Source organism: Scyliorhinus canicula, chromosome 12 (genome assembly GCF_902713615.1).
Source record: "Scyliorhinus canicula chromosome 12, sScyCan1.1, whole genome shotgun sequence".
Lineage (NCBI taxonomy): Eukaryota > Metazoa > Chordata > Chondrichthyes > Carcharhiniformes > Scyliorhinidae > Scyliorhinus > Scyliorhinus canicula.
Window position 1 is genome coordinate 94,366,988 of NC_052157.1, and position 20,432 is coordinate 94,387,419.

Sequence of the window (20,432 nt, forward strand, 5' to 3'; positions counted from 1 at the left end):
CTAGAAGCCATCACATTGAAAGACCAGTTAACCTTTTATGTTTCTTAACATTTTCTTTATCTTTCAACCACCCGGTCCCCCATGTGTCGCTTGTGTACGTGTACAAAGAGTGAGGCTAAGTAGAATGGTTGGGATGGTTGGAAAGGGGAATTGGATAATCAGGTACATTTTCCTGTCACGTTAATGATACCTAATGCAGAATTAAATGCCTAGCTATTAATTGGGCTCAGCCGAGCACTGGAATATTTGCAATAGGAGCAGACCTATAAATTGAAACAAGAGAATGCCATTGGGTCCTGCAAGAATACACCGCCAGGGGCTTGTTTATCTCCCTCGGCTAAATCGCTGGCTTTTAAAGCAGAGCAAGCAGGCCAGCAACACGATTTGATTCCCGTAACAGCCTTCCCGAACAGGCGCCGGAATGTGGCGACTAGGGGCTTTTCACAGTAACTTCATTGAAGCCTACTCGTGACAATAAGCGAGTTTCATTTTCATTTTAATTAATTATGACCATGGCTGGTAATGAAATTACTTTTTCATTTTTTCCACTTAAAGGGCAATTTAGCGTGGCCAATCCATGAACTCTGCACATCTTTGCTAGGAATTTAGACCCACGCAGTCACAAGGATAATGTGGAACCTTCAGATGGATAGTCACCCGGCAAGGTTCGACCCCGCATTATCTGCGCCGTGAGGCAACTGTGCTACCCACTGCGTCGCCATGCGCCCTGTAATCATCAAGTGCAATACACCACTCAGCCTTCCCCACCCCATATTCCTTTAATAACTTAGCCCCAAGAGCTATATCTCACTTATTCTTCAAATTACACAACGTATCAGCTTCAACTACGTCATGTAGTGAATTGCACAGATTCGCCACTTGAATTGAATTAATTTCTCCTGACCCCAGTCCTTTTGGGTTTACCACTAGTCCTGGTCTCCCCTGCCATCGGGAACATTCTTTTGAACCTCCCCTGTCTCATCCTTTTGGAATTTTATAATTTTCTATCAGATACCCACTGACTCTTCGCATATCCAATGAATATATTCCTAACAGCCTTTATTTATCGTCTTATAACAGTCCTGTATAACAGAAATCAGCCTCGTACACCTTCAGTGCACTCCATACATACCAAGAACAACCTGCCTCAAATAAGCACAGCGCAATTGCACACAATACGCCAGTTGTGGCCTCGCGAATGCCCTATGCAATTGCAATAAACATCCCTGTCCCTGAAGACAAATCTTCTCGCTACGTAGGCCAACATAACGTTTGACTTCCTTGCTGTCTGTAGTACGTACGCGTTTTCTTTCTGCAACTGATGCACGAGCGCACAAAGGTTTTGCAAGATATCCACCCCTCTCAAACTACACCATTAAAATAATAATCTACCTTCCTACTTTTGCCACCAAAGTTCACATTCATCCATGTCATAATGCATCTGCCGTGCATATTCTCACTCACTCAACCTGTGTAAATCGAGCGATATAGTCTCTGCATCCTCCTCGCAGCTCACCCTCCCACCCAATTTTGTATTACCTGCAAAACTGGAGATAATACAATTAGTTCACTTGTTCAAATCCTTAATAATGTGAACAGTTGAGGTCCGAGAACATATCCTTGTTGTACCTCACGAGTCACTGCCTGCCATTCGGAAAAAATACCCATTTATTTCAACTTTTTTGTTTCCTGTCTGCTACCCTGCTTTCTATCCATTTCAAGATAACCCACACGACACGACCATTGCCATGGGCTTTGCCCGTACACAGCAATCTAGTGTGCCAGAATTTTTGAATATATTGTACAAGTCGACACAAAGCACATACACGGTTCTCCCTTGTCAACTCTACTTGTCACATTTTCAAAGAATGCTGGTAGGTTTGTCATGTATCCTCCCCGTGTTTGTTTTGATCTGAACTTCACAAGCAAAATATGTGCAGGATCGGTGTACTGCCCGCGTTAAATTATCCTTCATTTGGAGCAATGTAAAACAACATTTTTAAAGCATGGTTTTCCTTTCCAAAATCCAAGCAGACTTTGTCTGATTATATTTCCGTTCCAAATGTGTTCCTATGAAATCCTTGACAATGCACTCCAGCAAATTGGCTACGACCAACGTCAGGCTCACTGGTCTATAGATCACTGCTTTCTCTCCAACTGCCTTTTTTGAATAGCGCGGTTATATTAGCTCCTCTCCAATCTATAGAGTCGAAAATAATTTGGAAAACGACAACAAATATAATGCAATGTTACTTGTGAGGGAACTCCAGGTCTGATTGTACTGGAATTGACCTCGTACTAGCTCATGGTGTAGCGAAAATAACGTCCACGGTGTGTCAATTAATCTATTCTCAATACAAGCACTTCACTACCAACAATTAACCTGACAGGACGGCACGGTGGGACAGTGGTTAGCAATGCTGCCTCACGGCATCGAGGTTCCAAGTTCGATACCAGCTCCGCGTCACTGCCCATGTGGACTTTGCACATTCTCCTTGTTTTTGCATTGGTTTTGCCCCACATCGCAAAGATGTGCAAAATAGATGGATTGGCCACACTAAATTTCTGATAATCGGAAAAAAATAAATTGTGTACTCTAAAATTGTTTTCAAAAAAACAATTAAGGTCACGCCACGAAAATGTCAAATTTGGCACTGGCTGTGAAATAACTTTGGCATTATTCCAGTTGAACCCAATCTTCCAAATACGGAAACATTGCCAATCCGTTTCGTTTGCAAACCTACTCTTCAGAATTGTTACATTTTGCGACATTGATCATTGTTCTATTTAAGTCGATGTCATTTTTCACTACAGATAAAAAGCTAAGCGAGACAAAGAATGGTAAGATTATATTCATACAACGTGGCACTAATTAATTCTTACTTGCTTCACAACATAGAACAGAATCTCATTTGGCCTCTCTCTTTCGTCGATTCGTCCTTAAAGGACCCAGTAACTAACACGTGTTTCTTCTTCATATAGCTGTTTCCATTGCTATAATGTCTTAACCGAAAAAAACTCGCCTAAAAATGTAAAGAAAAGTTGCCAGTTTGAAAGAGTATCTCATAAGCAGATTTTTTCTTATTGTGTTGTTCGTTCACGGGACATGGGCGTCGCAGGCTGGCCAACATTTATTGCCAGTGCATAATTGCCCTTGCGGGGGGCTGTTTGGAGTCATCGACATTGCTGTGGTCTGCATGCCACAACATGTAAGGATGGAAGATTCCGTTCCCTAAAATAAATTCGTGAAGCAGGTGGGTTTTCAGTACAATTGACAATGATTTCATGTTCATCATTACACTTTTAATTCCAGGTTTTTATTGAATTAAAAGTTCACCATCTGCAGTAGCGGCATTTAAAGCTGGATCCCCAGAACATTACTCTTGGTCACTATTCCAGTGACAATACCACTACGCCACCACCTCCAGCTCCCCACGTACGTGGGAGATGGTGACAAGATCTGTCATTCGCACATAGTTTGGAACAAAATTTGTCCGAATTCAGGAAATAGATATGAAGTATTTTTGGGATTCAAGAGTTTGAGGTCTGCTGTGGTTAACCGTTCGAAGAAAGGGACGATATATGTAGGTGATGCTCTATTTCAAGGAATTCAGAGGTGTAGTATACTGGCAGAGGTGGAGCTTTTTTTTACTGATATTGGAACGGGTCATGAATTACACCAATTTAAAAAGATGGGGTGTAACGTTGATGTCGAATTCCACTGATGAAACTGTAGTTAATTGAGCACATAAGCAGTTGTGGAGGCTTCGTTGATAAAGGCTAAGCCAGGAAAAAATTCACCAAAATTATTTAGTGCAGAAATAGGCCAGTATTGATTTTGTGAAATGTCAACAAATGAACTAATTGTCTGAATTTCCCTCCCGGCAACATGCTGTTTCAACCCTATATTTGAAGAGTAGTTCAGTACAGGCAGGGTGGATAAAGCTCGGTGTTCAGCTATATGTAAGAGCCAATCAAATATATTTTTTAGAATAATACTGGCCTTTCATATGAATGTGTAAAGATATATTGAATTCATTGACGAATGAGTTGTTACCACAAGCATTGAAATCGTGATATTTAGAGTACCAGTCTTTTTGATGCTATGTGGTTCTTTCGAGGACAAATCATATGAATCATGCTCCTTGATCAACATGGTTTCGTATTCATTCAAATGATTGTTGGTCTGTTTCTTATTGTAATATGCTGTGGCAATAAAATTCTATCGGCATGGAAGATTAAATGTTGTATACCAATTAAATATGGAAATTCATTTGAATTCGGTCATTGATGCAATGCAGGAAATGTATTTAAATATTTTCCAAAATGAGGAAAGGTTGATTATCAGAGATTTGTTTTCGAAATGGCAATTGGGAACTCATTCTTAACAGGGAGAATGGAGAGAACATGTCCTAATCTCTTCGAAAGATGTATGGGGATCTTTTTTTCAGTTGGTATATTTTAGTTAGTAACGAAGGGTCACAATTTCAGGATGGTCAGCGAAACAGCTGGGAGTCATATGAGGAGAAATATATTTGCTAGGAGAGTTGCTGGAGTTTGGAATGCGCTTCTTGGAGACTGGTGCTGGTGGATTCCATCGGAACTTTAAAAAGTCAGCTGGATATATATGCGTAATTGATTAACTCAGAGGGATGCGTAGAGAGGGCTGGGAAATGGGACTCTCTAGATTACTATTTCGGGAGCCGGTTCACACACAAAGGGTGGAATGACGTCCTTCTCTGCTGTAAATAACTAATTAACGACAAAACCTCCAACTAATGTCCCCAGCATGAGCTGATGGTCCAGCATATGGTCAGTGTTCCACTGTAGTGTCAGGGCAGATGTTGCGCTCAGTTAATTGGAGAGGAGGTTGAATCTCAACTCCCTGGTTATGAAGCCAGGTGTTCCACAGCAAACATCAGCTGACAAAAATGTGTTTATTTTCTATGATGCCCGAAAGCCGAAAAACAAAGTATGACGACGACAACATTCTTCTTTTCGTCCCATATCAGGAAATTACTTCCATTACGTTTAATAAAAAAGGTAAAATAAATCAACTGTCAGAAAGTTCCCTGTTGCTACCTGTCTAGTTGTGCTGGATTGTGAACTAATTCAGACAGAGAATCGTAAAACAGCGAGTTGCAGTAAGTGACATTTCGCCCTCACTTGAATATGCGTGTTCCCTGTCACCGGTATTTCCACATATCTTTTCAATCATTAATCCATGTAGTTAAATAATGTGCAGATTGCTGCAGTCCGTCTTGCTATTTGACACACAATTTGGTCCGATAAATTCCGTTTATTGTCCATCGGTGCAGATGTGGAGAGGCAGTGGCGTAGCGGCATTGCCGCTGGAGTAATAATCCAGAGGTCCAGATTTATGATATGGCAGATGGTGAAATTTGAATTCCTCAAAGTCTGGAATTAAAAGTCTGAAGATGACCAGGAACCATTTTCGATTGTGGTAAAAATATATCTGGTCCACCTTCAGCGAAGGAAATCAGTCGTACTTCCCTCGTCCGGCCTTCAAGTGACTCCAGATCCACAGCAATGTGGTTGACTCTCAAATGCCCTCGAGGATGAACAATAATGCTGGACTAACCAGCGATGTCCACATCCCATGGATTTATAGAAAACGTAGGCCACTTCACGCATCCAGTCTGTTCCGCCACTTCAAGGCATCTTGGCTGACCTGATGTAATACTCATTAAATATATGGCTGTGACAGTCTTGAACATACTTAACCCTGCAATACATTTATGTTATTTTTTCTTCGGTCAACTACAATTATGAACATCACTTTTATAAAAAATCTGACAGCACAATCTCCAATCTAACACAGCCCCTACCCCAAAACTTCAGGGGGATCCTGTAGTGCGGTGCCCAGAACTGTAGAATGGACCCCAAATAAGGTTTGATAAGAATTCATGTAGAATTTACACCGCTTTTCGCTGATGTCACACCTTCCTCCATTCGCAATTATCATGTGTGTGTGTTTCGGTGTAACATTCCCGTTCCGGAGTAAACAAAATGACTGATTAGTAACAGGCAAACATCGACAGACTTATAATTCCTATTTAATGTTCATTTGACGGTGCAGCATGGTGGCGCAGTGGCTCAGCCCTATAAGACCATAAGCCCATAAGACATAGGAGTGGAAGTAAGGCCATTCGGCCCATCAAGTCCACTCCGCCATTCAATCATGGCTGATGGGCATTTCAACTCCACCTACCAGCATTCTCCCCGTAGCCCTTAATTCCTTGCGACATCAAGAATTTATCTATCTCTGCCTTGAAGCCATTTAGCATCCCGGCCTCCACTGCACTCCGCGGCAATGAATTCCACAGGCCCACCACTCTCTGGCTGAAGAAATAGTCTCCGCATTTCTGTTCTGAATTGACCCCCTCTAATTCTTAGGCTGTGCCCACGGGTCCTCGTCTCCTCGCCTAACGGAAACAGTTTCTTTGCATCCACCCTTTCTAAGCCATATATTATCTAGTAATTTTCTATTAGATCTCCCCTTAACCTTCTAAACTCCAATGAATACAATCCCAGGATCCTCAGCCGTTCCGCATATGTTAGACCCCCATTCCAGGGATCATCCTTGTGAATCTCCGCTGGACACGCTCCAGTGCCAGTATGTCCTTCCTGAGATGTGGGGCCCAAAACTGGACACAATACTCCAAACGGGGCCTAACCAGAGCCTTATAAAGGCTCAGTAGCACATTGCTGCTTTTATATTCCAACCCTCTTGAGATAAATGACAACATTGTATTCGCTTTCTTAATCACGGATTCAACCTGCATGTTTACGTTTAGGGAATCCTCGACTAGCACTCCCAGATCCCTTTGTACTTTGGCATTATGAATTTTCTCACCGTTTAGAAAGTAGTCTATGCTTGGATTCTTTTTTCCAAAGTGCAAGACCTCACATTTTCTCACGTTGAATTGCATCAGCCATTTCCTGCACCACTCTCCCAAAATGTCTAGATCCTTCTGCAGCCTCCCCACTTCCTCAGCACTACCTGCCTGACCACGTAACTTCGTATCATCGGCAAACTTCGCTAGAATGCCCCCAGTCCCTTCATCCAGATCATTAATATATATGGTGAACAGCTGCGGCCCCAACACTGAACCCTGTGGAACACCGCTGGTCACCGGCTGCCATTCCGAAAAAGAACCTTTTATCCCAACTCTCTGCCTTCTGTCAGACAGCCAATCCTCAACCTATGCCAGTAGCTCACCTCGAACACGATGGGCCCTCACCTTACTCAGCAGCCTCCTGTGTGGCACCTTATCAAAGGCCTTTTGGAAATCCAGATAGACCACATCCACTGCGTTTCCCTGGTCTAACCTACTTGTCACCTCCTCAAATAATTCTAACAGGTTCGTCAGGCACGACCTCCCCTTACTAAATCCATGTTGACTTGTTCTAATCCGACCCTGTTCTTCCAAGAATTTAGAAATCTCATCCTTAACGATCGATTCTAGAATGTTACCAACAACCGAGGTTAGGCTAATTGGCCTATAATTTTCCATCTTTTGTCTTGATCCTTTCTTGAATAAGGGGGTTACAACAGCGATCTTCCAATCGTCCGGGACTTTCCCTGACTCCAGTGATTTTTGAAAGATCTCAACCAACGCTTCCGCTATTTCTTCAGCCACCTCCCTCAGAACTCTAGGATGTAGCCCATCGGGGCCAGGAGATTTGTCAATTTTAAGACCTTTTAGCTTTTTTAGCACCATCTATTTTGTAATGGCAACCATACACAACTCAGCCCCCTGACCCTTTATAATTTTTGGGATATTACTCATGTCTTCCACTGTGAAGACAGACGCAAAGTACTTATTAAGTTCTCCAGCCATTTCCTCGTCTCTCATCACTAGCCTTCCAGAATCAGTTTGAATTGGCCCAATGTCTACTTTGGCCTGTCGTTTGTTTCTTATGTATTGAAATAAACTTTTACTATCATTTCTTATATTACTGGCTAGCCTGCCTTCATATTTGATCCTCTCCTTCCTTATTTGTCTCTTTGTTAACTTCTGTTTGTTTTTGTAGCCTTCCCAATCTTCTGATTTCCCAGTGCTTTTGGCCACTTTATAGGATCTCTCTTTTTCTTTGATACATTTCCTGACCTCCTTTGTCAGCCATGGCTGTCTAATCCCTCCCCGGATAATCTTTCTTTTCTTGGGGATGAACCTCTGTACAGTGTCCTCAATTATGCATACAAACTCCTGCCATTTTTGCTCTACTGTCTTCCCCACTAGGGTCTACTTCCAGTTGATTTTCGCCAGTTCCTCTCTCATGCCCTCGTAATTACCTTTATTTAACTGTAATACCATTACATCCGATTTTGCCTTCTCTCTTTCAAACTGCAGACTGAACTCAACCATATTATGATCGCTGCTTCCTAAGTGTTCCCTTAATTTAAGATATTTTATAAAGTCTGGTTCATTACATAGCACTAGGTCCAGAATAGCCTGCTCCCTTGTGGGCTCCATGACAAGCTGTTCCAAAAAGCCATCTTGTAAGCATTCCATGAATTCCTTTTCTTTGGATCACTGGCTACGTTATTTACCCAATCCACCTGCATATTGAAGTCCCCCATGATCACCGTGACTTTGCCCTTTCTGACATGCCTTTTCTATTTCCCGGCACCATGTTGCGCCCCTGGTCCTGACCACTGTTAGGAGGTCTGTACATAACTCCCATTATGGTTTTTTTGCCTTTGTGGTTCCTCAATTCTACCCGCACAGACTCCACATCATCCGACCCTATGTCGTTTAGTGCCATAGATTAAATTTTGTTCTTAACTAACAAGGCAACCCCACCCCCTCGGCCCACCTCCCTGTCTTTTCGATAGGTTGTATATCCTTGGATGTTAACTGCCAGTCCTGAACCCCCTGCAGCCATGCCTGTGATGCCTACCACATCATAATCATTCACGTGATCTGTGCCATTCGTTCATCTACTTTGTTACAAATGCTACGAGCATTCAGGTTAAAGTGCCTTAATGCTAACTTTCTTATCATTACAGATATTGGAAGTCCTAAGATGTCCAAAGTTATCCTTCCTTTTTGTTGCATTCCTAGTCTGCCTCAAGCTTAAATCCACCTGCCTACATGTTATCCTCCTGCGTATCTTGCCATTTAACTCCATGCTCCCTGTCGCTTTCACTTTCAACTTCCCCCCAACTCAGAAGTTTAAAGTCCTGCTGACCCACCCTATTTATCCGCTTCGCTTAGAACACTGGTTCCAGATCGGTTCAGGTGGAGACCGTCCCAACGGTACAGATCCCCCCGGTTCCAAACTGATGCCAATGTCCCATGAAGTGGAATCCCTCTTTTCCCACACCAATCCCTGTTGCCTCACGGCGCCGAGGTCCGAGGGGTCCCAGGTTCGATTCCGGTTCTGGGTCACTGTCCGTCTGGTGTTTGCATATTTCTCCCGATGTTTGCGTGGGTTTCGCCCCCACAACCCAAAGATGTGCAGGGTAGGTGGATTTGGCCATGCTAATTGCTAAATTGTCCCCTCATTGGAAGAGAAAATTAATTGGATACACTAAATTATCCAAAAAAATATTCATTTGACCTAAACATCAAGTGAGAGGTTTACAGAGCAATTAGCGAGGAGGATCAACCTTTTAAAATTCATCATATGTTTTTTACCTTCAGAATTGGAATCGCTGAGGGAAAAGTGCAGTAAGTAACTTGAGGGTCGCATGCTATCTTAGCTCTGTTGTTTTCGATGCTTGGTGATCATGATTTCTTCTTGGCCGTGTGGTATTTTACAGAACACTATTGGTTTTAAGTATAACACGGTGTTCAGTTCGATCACATGTTCTGTAATACCTTTGGTGTGCAAGGAATCAAAACGACGCCTTGACAAGTTCAGATCATAGAACCGAGAATAATGCAACACTTAAAATGTATCCTGTTGAAGACATTAGAATTTAGTTTCCTTGAAAAAACATGATCAAATTTAACCTTAAAATGTTTAAAGTACGTTGGGTTCTGAGCTAAAATGCCACAGTAGCAACAATATCATCAGATATGCAGGACAAAACTGGCCATTCGCCACCAATAGTTCCGTTTGGTCATATTGTTACAGACTCCTGGCGCACTTTCCAACTAATATTCAGAGGAATGCCAAAATATTACATTCTCCCTGAATGGTTACCTGACCTGTGCTCAATTCTAACTATATTTCGGATGAGTTATTAATTGCGTAGTTATTTCCATATTTTTGTCGCATGTTGGGTTCAGAATTTTCTTCCGATTTCGGGGCTTTTCACAGTAACTTCATTTGAAGGCTGCTTGTGACAATAAGCGATTTTCATTTCATTTCATTTTCAGTCAATGTACTTCCCCGGGGCTATTTTTAACCTAATCCAGTCTAGTTTTATTCTCCCTCACAAGTCCCGGCATTTGTTTTGCAAACATAAACAACAGGTGTTGTAGGTTTATAATTTTCCAGTTCCTATTCAGAATTTCTCTTTTCCTTCATTGGAAAATACGACCAATTTGTGCTCAATTTCCTACTGGTTCAAACCTCACATTTCTGGAAGCATCTTTCCTCAAAAAAGAGAATCCTATTATATAGAACAATGCACTTCCGTTTTCACAAGAATATGTATGTCAGGAACTCATTTCGGCTTTTTACCCCAGGTCTCGCCTCCAAAGTTGAAAAATATAAAGATCACGATGGAATTTGACCAGAATTATGCACTTTACTCGAGTTAGGGCTGACTATTCTATATAAGGTCATAATGGCATGTGTAGTTTTCCGTTCTATGTTATTCACCAATCCGCGTGAGTGTTAGTTCTTCTTAACCTATGAACGTTTGACCTCCGTCACAAACTTTCGTGATTTTAACACGTATAATGCCGCACCGGGTGCTCCGCTGCGCAGTGTGCACTTGTATGTCCTCAGAAGGTCAAGCTTCATATTTCTTCCCCACCTGCATTTACGCATTCTATGATTCAATGTGGGCATTCGATGACTCAATACGAAATAGTTTCTGCTCTGGGTGTCTTCTCAGATTTCTAGTTAACTTCTAGATCTGAAGAAAGAGGGGAGCACAGTAGAAACACGTTGGCATTGCTGCCTCACAGCTCCAGAGACCTGGATTTGATTCTATCCTTGGATTAATTTTTAAAAAAAATTAGATTAGCCAATTATTTTGTCCAATTAAGGGGCAATTTAGCGTGGCCAATCCACCTGCTATGCACACTTTTGGGTTGTGGGGGCGAAACCCACGCAGACACGGGGAGAACGTGCAAACTCCACACGGACAGTGACCCAGAGCTGGGATCGAACCTGGGACCTCAGCGCCGTGAGGCGGTTGTGCTAACCACTAGGCCACCGTGCTGCCCTCAATCCTTGGATTAATGACTGGTGATGTAACTTCTTCTCATATCTGCGTGAGCTTACTCTGGGTGATCCAGTTTCCTCTCACTTATCAAAGATGAGCATGTTAGATGGATTGGTCATGATCATTGCAATGGTTTACAGGGATTGGGTAGGGAAATAGAGCTAGCTTGGGAGCTCTTTCAGAGAGTTGGTGCAGCCTCGACGCGTCGAATACCCTCAATCTGCACTGTAGGGATTATGTAATTCAATGCCCTTGACATCCCTTTGAACATTAAAGTCCCATTTCTCAGAATAAGTGTATATGTTTCCAACCATTTTTTCTGTGTAAACTAACAAACAGTACATTGTGCTGTCAATTCCAAAACGTTAAGATAAATTGTGACAAACAGTTGCATTGAGCTGACCATTATCGAATCCCACTTTGCAGCTTCTGCCATGCATTATCAGCAGTTCCTTCTTCCTGTCTTTCAACATAACCACTCTCCATTCTGCAGCGTGCCTTAAGACGCCAATCCACTCGGTTTCGTTTGAACTAACTTCGGGGACTTGAATGTTGAGACCCTCTTGTCTGGGAAGCTGGAGTGCAAGCGGAGTGGCGGGGACTGGAGGGGGGAGGGAATGCTTGCAAAATGGTTATTTGCCCACGTCACATCGTCATCCGAATGGCATACTTAACCCAATGCAAAGCAATCAAGTACTCGCCAAAACGAAATATTTATTTTAAATCAATAAACATGCAGGGATTGGAGGGAGACATCCCATTATATAACTTTCTGTATTTTCCACCCGCTCCTCAATACTTGAGTCTCTCCTGAACCTGTCTTCGAATTGCAAGATCGGGATTCCTGCTTCCTAGTGTACATACGGATTACGATGAGCAGGAGGCAGTTCAGCCACTGTATGATCTGCGATTAAAGAGGATGACAGATAATATATGTCTGTGGTCTCAACATCACATTCATGCCAACCAATGACTACCTTCATCTCTTTGTTATTCAAACATCTATCTGCATCTCCCTCAATAATATTGAACGGTCCTTCCTTCGTCGCTCTCGAAGAAAAAGATGTTCCAAGTTGATGGCAGCACGGCAGCACAAGTGATTAGCACTGTGGCTTCAGACTGCCAGAGCCCCAAGTTCGATTCCCTGCTGGGTCACTGTCTGTGCTGAGTTTGCACGTTCTCCCCGGGTTTGGGTGGGTTTCCTCCGGGTGCTCCAGTTTCCTCCCACAGCCCAAAGACGTGCAGATTAGTTGGATTGGAAATTATGAATTGCCTTTAGTGACCAAAAAACGTTAGGACGGGTGATTGGGTTACGGGGATAGGGTGGAAGTGAGGACGTAAATGGTTCGGTGCAGACTCGATGGACCGAATGGCCTCCTTCTGCACTGTATGTGCTATGTTCTGTGGCTCAGTAACATCTGAGAACAACACGTTCTCTTCTTGGTCATCTTCAATTGGAAACTCCATGTTTTGAACCGGTTTTAGAGAGTTGTAATCCCTCCCACACGGGGAAAGCTCCTTTCAGCAGCCACACTCTAGACTTCGTAGAAGATGGCGCAGCTTCCAGAAAGTTGTAGTGAATGGGCGAGATGGATTTCAAAAGTAAGATGCGACGTGTAAAATCGAGGCATTGTTGAACGGGAAACTGATGTCCTATCGGCAAATGTTGGATTGCTGCTGAAGGATTATCCCCAGGCACTGTTATAAGGTGTGTGGGAAATCGAGAGTATGAGACATTGATAACAGTAGATCAAACGTTCTTGGAAGACACTCATACGGAGTATTAATATAATCAATTGCATGGAATTATTTGGGCAGAAAGCTTTTTAGGCGCTTACATATCCGGCTACAGGTGGAAAAACAAATGAATAAGTACCCCTGGTGTTAAACGAATTCTGATATTGTGCTGTTGAATTTAGTTAGCTTTAGGAACTAAACACACACAACAATTATAACTACTAATATATCTTCGTCGATTCTATATTTTCACAGATAGAGACCATGGTGACATAGATCGGGAAGTAATGCGTAAGTAATTACTAATTGCTGTGCATTCAGACATCTGCACCTTTCCACGATCCGTTTACTAAGTGAGCATCGGACACCGTGTTGACAATTTTTTGTCGAAATTTAATTGAGACTGTGAAATTGTTTATTTGAAAATCTATTTGGCCAGTGTGTCCCTTTATTAAAGGCAATCAATTATATATTAAATCCACGAAATTGACTCTCAGTTGATTATCAACCACAGTTAGAATCCCACGCAAACCAGGATGTGTAAGGATGGCCAGTTTATGTCCATATATAACAATTGTTTTGTTTCATCTGGTTTGCTGTTGCCTGACATGTGTAACTAACACCCACGAATGGACCATTATGTACTCGAGATCACTTTTTAAAACTGAAATACATCGTATTTTTTTTAAAGCTCAAACTGCTCTGGTGGGATTTCAGTATTACGCAAAATGAGTTATTCATGGCTGGGAGTATAAAACGAATAGTATCAGATCTGAACGGTCTCCAATCTAAGCAGCATTGTTAGTGTATTCGCGACAAAAACAAAAAACACCCCAGAAGACTCTGTGCTCCAATTCGCCAAAATTATGCAGCTGAAAACTCGTCCCCATCGCCTCACCCAGTGAGCCTGCCTAACATGTATTAAATTGATGCAAAATAGTTATGATTCTCCAACGACTCCATTTGTCTGTTGGCTATCAAGACAATGGAGACCAACCAGGTCTTTTTACTTCTCTCTCTCAAAGTCTATGATCTGATGTCTTCATTTAAGCATGCTTCCCCTTCTGTCCATACGAATTGTATTCACGTGGAAGGAATATGAATATGCTTTTAGTGCAAAGTTTTCAATAACATAGACCACAATCAGGAAAGATACACAATCCGTAAGTCCATCATGCGAACACGGCACACATCCAGTGACTCAATTTATATCTTCTGATGCCTTGCAAACGCGGGAAGCGTAAGCAAAGACAACTTCCACCCGAGTTATTCACTCTTCCAACATCTTCCATTTGGCTGGAACGTACAGTAGTCTGAGAACACGCACCAATAAATTGAAAAGTAGCTTCTACCCCGCTTTCACCAGACTTCTGAGTGGCCCACTTATGGACTGAACTGATTTTTCTATGCATCTTCTCAACTGTTGTAGCACTGTAATCCGAGTGCTTCAACCAAAGTCTACGTTTGTACGTTGTGTTTATATAATATGTCCTATGTTTTCCATGTATGGAACGATCAGCCTGACTGTACACAGAACAAAGCGTGTCACTGTACATTGGTACACGTTGCAATTGGAGCACATGACAATCAGTCTGAATCTAAAAGCAGCAAAGTATATTTAAAAATGCAATGTTTACTGATTTCAGAGGAAAAACTGAAACAGAAAGATAAAGGTTGGGAAGTTTAAAATGTTATTCCGTTTCTGGTCTTGTATTCCATATTGGGGAAATGCCGGCATTGGACTGGGGTTAACACAGTAAGAATTCTTACAACACCAGGTAATAGTCCAACAGGTTTGTTTTGAATCACTTGCTTTCGCAGCGCAGTTCCTTCCTTAGGTGAATGAAGAAGTGGGTTCCAGAAACAGATATCGACAAAGTCAATGATGCAGGAAAATACTTTGAATGCGAGACTTTGTATGTAGTTAAGTCTTTACAGGTGCACGCGGAGCGATTGGAGAGAGGGATAATCGCAGATGAAAGCGGTGTGATTTGTGTCAAGACAGAATAGTTAGCAGGATTTCGCCAGCTCACGCCAGAAGATGTGGGGGAGGGGTAAACGTAATGCAACATGAACTCAAGTTCCCGGTTCAGTTCCTACTCATGTGTAATCAGTTGCTGCTCAGCGATTCTGTGTGGCCTCACGTCCAGTAGGCCGCCTTGGAGAACGCTTATCAGACCAATGCCCTTGATTGCTGAAGTGTTCCCCGGCTGGAAGGAAGCATTCCTTTTTTAAATAAAGTTGGTGTACCCAATTCGTTTTTTTCAATTAAGGGGCAATTTATTGTGGCCAATTCACCTACTCGTCACATATTTGCGTTGTGGGGACGAAACTCACGCAAACACCGGGAAAATGGGGCAGCACGGTAGCACAGGTGGTTAGCACTATGGCTTCACAACGCCAGGGACCCAGGTTCGATTTCCCTCTTGGTCACTGTCTGTGTGGAGTCTGCACGTTCTCCCCGTTTATGCGTGGGTTGCCTCCGGGTGATTTGGTTTCCTCCGACAGTCCAAAGCCGTGCATGTTATGTGGATTGGACATGCTCAATTGCCGTTAGTGTTCAAAGGTGAGGAGGGATTATAGGGTTACGCGATAGGGTTGAAGTGAGCGCTCAATTGTGTTGTTGCAAACTCGCTGGGCCGAATAGCCTCATTCTGCACTGTATGTTCTATGTTCTAATGTGCAAACTCCACATGGATATTGACCCATAGCCGCTACCGAACCTGGGACCCCGGCGCCGTGAGGCAGCAATGCTAACCACTGCACCACCGTGCAGCTCTGAAGGGAACATCCCTCCCTGGCGATTATCACACGATGCCCGTCATCCACTGTTGCAGCATCTGCATGCCTGGCCAATGTACCACACCGTGGGACATCATTTTCTGTATTATATGAGGGAGAGAACGTTGGCCGAGTCACAGGAGCATGTACTGCGTTCCTGGTGATTGGTATTCTCACGGGTAGTAGTCAAACCAATGTCGATTATCACCATTACACGTGAGGATACCACCCACCCAGTACGCGACAATTTCCAGGTAGAAATGTTTCCTTCCAGTCTGGAACACTTCAGCAGTCAAGGGCTTTCAGCCTCCGATCTTCGGACAATCATTTTCCAAGGTGGCCTTCAAGAAGCGCGCCAACACCGAATCACTGAGCAGAAGCTGATAGCCAAGTTTTCTACACATGAGTACGGCCTCAACCTGGACCTTGGATTCATGTTGCATTACATTTACCCCCAGCATCTGCAATGGGCTTGCGAAATCATACCAATAGTTCTGGCTTGACACAATTCACATCTCTTCAAACTATGATTATCCCTCTCTCCAATCGCTCCGTCTGGACCTGTTAAGACTTAGTTACCGGCAAGGGCTCTCAATAAAATTATTGTCTTCTATTATTCACTTTGTCTATATATGTGTTTCTGAAACCCATCGCTTCATTCATCTGAAAAAGAACTGGGCTCCGAAGCTAGTGATTCGAAACAAACCTGTTGGACATTAACCTGGTGGTGGAAGACATTTTTCTATATTCTATGGAATGTTGAGACTAAGGTCATTACACATTAACTCCATTGAAGCCTACTTGTGACAATAAGCCATTATACATAACTGGGGGGCATAGGTTTAAGGTGAGAGGGGCAATGTTTAGAGGAGATATACGAGGCATGTTTTTCACACAGAGGGTAGTGGCTGCCGAGAACTGGCTGCCGGAAGAGGTGGTGGAAGCAGGAACGATAGTAACATTTAAGGGGCATCTTGACAAATGCATGAATAGGATGACAATAGAGGGATACGGACCCAGGAAGTGTAGAAGATTGTAGTTTAGTCGGGCAGCATGGACGGCACGGCCTTGGAGGGCCGAAGGGCCTTTTCCAGTGCTGTACTTTTTTTTGTTCTTTTTTCTTTGTTCTATAGACATGTATATATATTGGCCAACATCCCGGCATTCGCTGCTCAGAAAGGTTCACTCCCAACTATGAATGAGGAGTTTGTGGTTTCAACATTTACACTACAGACATGAGCAAACGTCAAGAATGGAAATTTAGACGAGTGATGTGTCATCACTGTTCCGAAAATCGCGCAGTTCGACCCATGAAAACTCATATGAAGACAAACAGTAACATAAGACTACTTCCACAACGTCTACAGATGTTATCACTCGTCCCCTTCCCAAGATGCACTGAAGCATAAGGCGCAGAAGGGTAGCTACTACAACGTCCAGGGATAACTTTCTGAACGTACATTCCCCAGGTTTCAGTCAGAGGCCTTCACTGCAGGTATTCAAATTATTGTTTTGAAGATAATTATCGAATTTTATTTCGATAGCTCCATTGAATCTGGAATCAGGATACTCGTGGAAAGTTCATTTGAAACGCAAACACGCGATGCATATTTTTAAAAGTCCAAATGTCATTCATACGTACTTGCCAATTATCTTCAACTGATGCCCTGTGGTTAGAAATCGTATTGCCCATTCCTGTAGCTTCATTCCAGCTATTCCAGTTCAGGTCATTCCTGTATATTAACCAGTTAACAAGTCTTCTCTTCATGTTTTTCTTCCCGACGTAGAGGAATATCTCAACTTCTGAACTCGTTCCACGTTCCTCAGCAATAAACATTTTAATTTCAATTTCCTGCACGCTGTCCAATCTTAAAACGATTTTCCTATATGTTGGCTCACAGAGTACAGATACTAATTTAGGCGAGTTTCGACGGAACCTGTGCATTATGCTGTCGATCATAACTTTCAAAAAGCAAATTATTTAATTTTCTCTAAATCTGATACACGAACAGAAAGTACCGGAAAAGCCAGACTTGGGCTAAAGGTTACCGGTGTGAATGTTCAAAATTTAGTGACGAGAAAAGGACTCGCTAATGACATTGTTCTGTGTTAAAATGATGTTCCCCGGCTCCCGCAGAATGACATACACAACTTCACCGGTGCTGTGATGAGACAGGAGCATGGCAGGGGTGGATGGTGGTGTGTGGAGGGGGAGGTGGAATTCGAAAACCAGAATATGCTGGAGGAAATCAATTCTGTCCGGATTTTGAGCACGGGCAAGCTTCTGAAGAAGGATTGCAAGGGTTCCAAATCATTCCCAATATCTCTTTGTGTCTGAACGAATCAGGAGGATTCGCCTATTCTGAGATGAAGGGGCGGATTCTCCACTGTCGGAATTTTCCATTTCACCTGCTCCCAGGGGATTTCCCAACGGCGTGCGGCTACTCACAATAGGAAACCCTGGGCTGGATTATCCGTTTTCAGGCGCAGACCCCCCCCCCCCCTCCCGGCAGGCCGCAGAATCGCCGGGGGGCTGCGTGAAACCCGGCACACCACCCCGACGCCAGTTTCCGGAATATCCGGCGCCGGTTTTTCAGCGGGGACGGGAATCATGCCACGCCGTCGGGGCCATTGCAGCGGCTCCACCCCCACCCCCCAGCGATTCTGCGCCCCGCGATAAGCCCAGTGGTCGCCTGTTTAAGGAATGTTCCGCTGGCGTGAAATACACGAGGTATTACCAGCGGGACGTGGCTCTACAGGCGCCCTGCGGAGTCCTCAGGTGTGGGGGTTGCAGCGGTATCCGGCCCTGTGGGGCGGGGGGGGGGGGGTGAGAGTGGTTGAGGGAGCGGCGTCCACGGTGGCCAGGCCCACGCTCGCGGCCCACCGATCCGCGGGCGGGCCTGTGTAATGGGGGCACTCTTTCGCTCCACCAGGTTCGATTCCCGGCTGGGTCACTGTCTGTGTGGAGTCTGCACGTCCTCCCTGTGTGTGCGTGGGTTTCCTCCGGGTGCTCCGGTTTCCTCCCACAGTCCAAAGATGTGCGGGTTAGGTGGATTGGCCATGCTAAATTGCCCGTAGTGTAAGGTTAATGGGGGGATTGTTGGGTTACGGGTATACAGGTTACGTGGGTTTGAGTAGGGTGATCATTTCTCGGCACAACATCGAGGGCCGAAGGGCCTGTTCTGTGCTGTACTGTTCTATGTTCTATGTTCTATAACCCTCTGCGCATGCGCTGGGATGACGCCAGCACATGCTGGCACTCATGCACATGCGCCAACTCATGCCGGTCAGCCGAGGCCCTTTGGCACAGGTTGGCCCAGCGCCAAGCCCGCCGGCGCTGGCCTAGCCCCTGAAGTTGCGGAGGATTCCACAACATCCGGTCGGCCCCACACCGAAGTGGTTCATGCCACTCCACGGTGGCGTTATGGCCCGCCAGTCTGGTTAGGGGAGATAACCGGCCGTGGAGTTTTACGCCAGGATAACTTCCGCAAAATGGCCAATGATTCCCTGCACTGGGGAAGGGAGAGGCAGGGACCAGCAGCCATGCAGTTCTAGCTTCCCGTCCGGCCTGCAGAATTGCCGAGTCCGTGACTGCACATGCGCATGACTGCACTGTGTCTCATGGTGGAGGGATCCCTCAGACAAAGCCCGCAAAAATTATCCACCTCTTTGGCCAGCTCGCGTGCCACAAACCAAAGCCAAATATGCCCCAGCCCCGAAGAATATAATGAACACCCTGCTCAAGGATGCTCCCGCCACCAACTCTGGCGGCGTTGGACTTACTCCGCAGCTGCCATATTTTGTTCCCAACCGATTACACCATGACAGTCCCACGCCGTCGGGAACTCGGCCCGTCAGGATTGGAGCATCGTGGAGTGGGCCTTAGGCAATGGTGTGCGGTGTATTCTAGTGTATGCCACATTTCAGAGGGCGGAGCATCGCGAAAGCGGCGCGGCCCCACGTTTCGTCGTCATCTGGGATTATTTGCCCTGTTGCCAAACGCAATTTCAGCGTCGGGGATCGGAGAATCTCGCCACCTATTGGCTGGCTGGCGAGACGGAGAATCCGGGGTGCGCACAACACTAGGGGCTGGATTCTCCGTTTGGGCGTCTATGGGCTGGATTCCCACCGGCGGCATGCTCAATTTTGCTGGCTGCCCAACAGTATCCAGAACAGTGTGGGGCTGCACCAGTCCTGGAATACTTCTGGTGGCTGTGGTTGATAGACGGACGACACTGTACACTGGCCAGAACAGAGGCTGCTAGCCGACGCCATTGACCATGTTTCGCTGCAGGAACCAGGGGCGGACGGCGCCAGGGGCAGCACAGTCCAGACCTGCCAGCAGTGCCTAAAAAAATGCGGCACCTCCTCAGTGTGGCGGGGGTGAGTAGGCAGCACTTGAGCACTTGGCACCAATCACTGTCCCACACATCCAGAACCGTACCACCCCAACCAGGGGCGTCCGGATCCCAACTCTACACCATATGTCTGCAGCCATAACGGCGGTCATAGCCGGTGCCCTGGCCACTGAGGCCACTCA

General features: G+C 44.7%; 1 long non-coding RNA gene across 1 annotated transcript; it reads left to right on the forward strand.

Annotated features, from left to right (window-relative positions):
- Positions 1-2,809: 2,809 nt before the first annotated feature.
- On the forward strand, positions 2,810-13,401 carry LOC119974220. The gene is made up of 3 exons (XR_005462494.1): positions 2,810-2,841; positions 9,675-9,701; positions 13,367-13,401. It is a non-coding gene; the product is annotated as an uncharacterized LOC119974220 (long non-coding RNA).
- The last annotated feature ends 7,031 nt before the right edge of the window (positions 13,402-20,432 follow it).